The sequence below is a fragment of the Lycium ferocissimum genome, chromosome 1, assembly GCF_029784015.1.
Source record: "Lycium ferocissimum isolate CSIRO_LF1 chromosome 1, AGI_CSIRO_Lferr_CH_V1, whole genome shotgun sequence".
Taxonomy (NCBI): Eukaryota; Viridiplantae; Streptophyta; class Magnoliopsida; order Solanales; family Solanaceae; genus Lycium; species Lycium ferocissimum.
The window spans coordinates 56481617-56485770 of record NC_081342.1 but is presented as its reverse complement, the minus strand read 5'-3'; the positions used below and the strand labels follow the sequence as shown (position 1 = coordinate 56485770).

Sequence of the window (4154 nt, the reverse complement as noted above, 5' to 3'; positions counted from 1 at the left end):
TATGTATATATGCACGCATACATGATTATGATATGATTTTACCACCGAGTCCCTCACTAGAGGGCCGGTACTCTGGACATGTACGATAATACGATGACATGATTATGACATGATTTTACTTACCGATATATGTATATGCATGATAAAGGTTTTCAAAGGCAAGTCTTATGCTTTTCTATACTCTACTTCGGTGATCCCGCTACTTGTGTTTCATGCTTTACATACTCGGACATATTCCGTGCGACCCCCTTTCTTCGGGGTCGCGTTTCATGCCGCGCGGTACACCCAGTGAGTCGAAGATATTAGTTAAGATGTTCCAAATAGGGGCGAGCTCCTTTTTCTCGGAGTGCAGCCGAGTCAGAGTATTATGTTATGGTATTATGTTCTGTGTTAGAGACTTTGCAGACAGTGTCGTGGGTATAAGATGTCGGTTATGTAAGTGGCTACATAAGCCGATGTATTATTACGCATTGTATTACAAGTTTCATATGTTACAACTTTTATTTGATTTGAAAAAGAAGAAAAGCACATGTGACTTTCCGAAAAACTTCCGTTATGTATTTATGTTATGGCTAAGGGCCCAGTATGATTATGAATGTCGCAAGAGTCAGCGGGTTCGCTCGGCCCTAAATAAGGGTCGGGTGCCCATCACACCCTGAAAATTAAATCTCTTTACATCTTTTCACATAAGCTGCCTCCAAGTGTTTGTTTGAGCCCTTGAGAATAGACTAATGTGAAGGTGAAATAGTTAGTTTGTCTGTAAGGCCAAATCTGTTTTGAATCTTAAACCCACTCCTATTTCTAACTAAATGTTTCTAATAACTGATTGTTATTTCCTAAAATATTGTTGAGTTCAAATATTCCCTCAAAATATATAACAATCTTTCTTCACTATTTCATTTAGGAGGAAAACAGAATGGTAAGTTAGTGGTAGAAACCGTTTAGTGTTGTTGTCTTTGTTTGAAATGGTAGTTTCTTCTGAGAATTGTATTTTTGAAGTTTAAAACAGGTTTAACCTTTTTGTGTGAGAAATACCCTTTTGGAACTATTTTTGGGATGCCATTGAATAAGGCAGTTTCCATTGTTTCCCTTACAGTTGTCCAGTTTAGATGAAGTGTTTAAGTGCCAAAAGAAAACTGCTTTGTGGAATATTTTCTATTTGGTTCATGTCTTAGTTAAATGGTATAATTCTTGATACTCATTCTTTACCCCTCTCTTTCTTTGCTTGACCTGGGGACTTTCAAATCTCAAATGTTCCAGAGTTGCTACTGATAAGACAATTGCTACGCCATTACTACAAATCGTTGCCTTTTTTTTTAAGGCAAACTGATGCTATAAATAGCTGCTACATTTGAGACACACCTAGTGAGTTTGATGCCATATTTTAAGGTAAAACAGTCATTGCACTTGAGGTAAAAATCTCTATAATTTGATGGGGTTGGCTACTTAATTCTGATGCCTATTTTGGGCTAAAATGGCTGGTGAATTTTAGCCATCTTGCTGTTGTGTTTTGGGGTTGAAACTGCTGCTGCTTTTTAGCCATTTTGCTGCTTTACTTTGGGCCATGAAGTGTTGCATTTTAGCCATTTTGCTGCTTTAATTAGGCTCATGAACTGCTGTATTTTATCCACTTTGCTGTTGTACTTTTGGGCTATGAATCACTGCATTTTTTAGCTGAATTTCTGCTGCATTTTGAGCTAAATTTCTGCTACGTTCTGAGCTGAATTGTTGCTGCATTTTGAGGCTGAAAACACTTCTTTTAGAGTAAATTTGCTGCTGCAAATTTTCAGCAAGTGTTTGCTATACTTGGCTAGGCAGATTCTCTATTTTGGTACCTATTTGAGGAGAGGTTCTTTTGCTTGTGGTTGCTCTACTGTTTTGCCGTTACATTATGATGCCTCACTTGGGGAGAATTGTTGTTGCATTCTTTAAAGGGTGTACCTAGTTGCAACACTTGGATGAATTGTTTGTTGTATCCTTGGCCCACTGTGATTGCTTTTCTAATGCATTGTTGTTGCATTTTGAGACCATTATGCTGCTGCTACCTTTGCGATTAAGCTACTGCCTGTTGAAATGAACATATGCTATACTTGATAGAAGAACACTGATTTGAACAGATACTACACTTGGGCCGATGAGAACATTTAATTTGAGGTCATGCCTTGTCCGAAAAGGTTATCCCTTGGTTTGGGCAATATGATGCTTATAAATAAGATCAAAAGGTAGACATAGAAGAGCGTATGGATGTGAACTAGTATTCGCAACTGCGACTTGACTTGGTTTCTAGCCAACATTCGGAAGCATAAATCTCAGCCTCTGTAATCAAAGCTCTCAAAGTTTGATACGAGCCCGAGGGATATTATTTTTGTGTTCATAAACGTCACCCTATGGGGTGGCGTATCATTTTGACTAACTAATTTTCTCTTCATTTTGCGAGGTACAAATAAAGCGAATCTGGGGACGAAGAACTACAAAAAGCATAGAAGAACTAGAAGAGCATAGGATTGCTAAAGGATTTGGGCCCAAGGCCGAAAAAGCTAAATTCTATTTCCCTTTCCATTATCTTGTGTGAACATGTTTATTTTATATGTCCCCATTGATTTTGTATGAACATGTTTTTTTGTAAATACTTGTGTATTATTGAAACCCTTTAGAACCTAGTTAAAATCCTGTATAAAATAAAAATGGTTTGAGCTGGAATCAAAAACAGTTTTTAAGCCTTGGCCCACGTAAAGTGGACAAGAGAAATTTTGTTTAAATACAAGTTTGAGAAAGGGATCCAAAGTAGAAGATGGTTGACCCGAATGAGCTGAAAAAATAAGATAAATAAAATCTCTTCTTTTATTAAACTTACAAAAACTTATTGTATATATATATATATATATATATATGACATTGAACCAAGTTAGTAGAAACTCTACTTAAGGAAAAATCTTAAGTGTGTTTTGGTACGAAAATGAAATGACTTTAACCCTCATAAAAACTCTCTTTTTCCTAAAAAAAATGAACCTTTTCTCCTTAAAGAATTTTTTGCCAAAAAATGTGAGTTTTATGACTAGCATGACAATTTTTGCAAGAAAGAAAATATTTTAGCAAATAATCGCATTAATCAAACATTGAACCTCAAAGGTCAACCATATTCTACGGATTAGGATGCTTAAAACCTTCTCTAGGGTATCACCAGAACCCTTATCTCGAACTCTGTTTAAAAAGGATTTTTCTTTGTTTGACAAAATCCTTTTGACTCGGTTTTCCTAGTTTACCAATTAATTAGGTGGTGACACTAAAAAATATAAAATCCAATTAGAGCACCAACAACCTCTTAATAGCTTTTATGACCCGCGTAAACGTGAACCGTAACAATACGCACTACCACCTGATCATCCGGTCATATGATGATGATTATGCCCACAGAGGCCGATATGACACGATGGGATGCCCGCAGAGGCTTGACAGGTGATATATATATATATAGACACATATACGTACGTTATATATGCATATATACAGTAGTTATGCATATCATTGGCCCTCAGAGGCAGTTCAAATATTAAGGTTGCATTCCTTTTTTCCTATGTGCTTTTATGTCTCCTTTATGTTGCTTTCATGCTTACATACTGAGTACATTGTCCGTACTGATGTCCCTTTTGCCTGGGGGACATTGCCTTTTATGCCCACAGGTTCAGGTCGACAAATTGACGGCCTGCTTCAGTAGGTTGCCCTTCAGCTGATATTGGAGCACTCAACTTGCCTAAGAGTTGCTGTCGTGTTTCGATACGTATATTTTTGCTGTACATATGGGTATGGCGGGCCCCTGTTCCGACCTCATGTCATGTACTCTAGTAGAGGCTTGTGGACAGTTGTGGTGTAGTTAGATGTTATGTGGCCCCTTCAGCCTATATTTTGTTGCATAGTTGTCTATGATAGCCTTATTGGCTCGTACAATTTTGTCCGGCATGGCTATATATTTATGTCCTTTTGGGCTCGCTTCTTTTCAGTATAGTTCTCTTATGATCTAGCAGGTTACCATCTGATGACCCTAGTGGTCCACCCTTGTGTAAGATTACGTTATGGAAGCATGTTTCAGTGGCGCTCGACAGGTAGGGCCCAAGTGCCCATGATGGCCCTCCGATTTGGGTCGTGACAAAAAGTTA

General features: G+C 37.7%; 1 long non-coding RNA gene across 1 annotated transcript in view; it reads left to right on the top strand.

Moving 5' to 3' along the window:
• LOC132055968 (uncharacterized) overlaps positions 1-2715 on the top strand; it is a 4159-nt gene extending 1444 nt beyond the window's left edge. Inside the window, exon 2 of the long non-coding RNA XR_009414693.1 lies at positions 1261-2715. This is a non-coding gene — a long non-coding RNA (uncharacterized LOC132055968). The remainder of the gene's footprint in view (positions 1-1260) is intronic.
• Positions 2716-4154: the final 1439 nt, after the last annotated feature.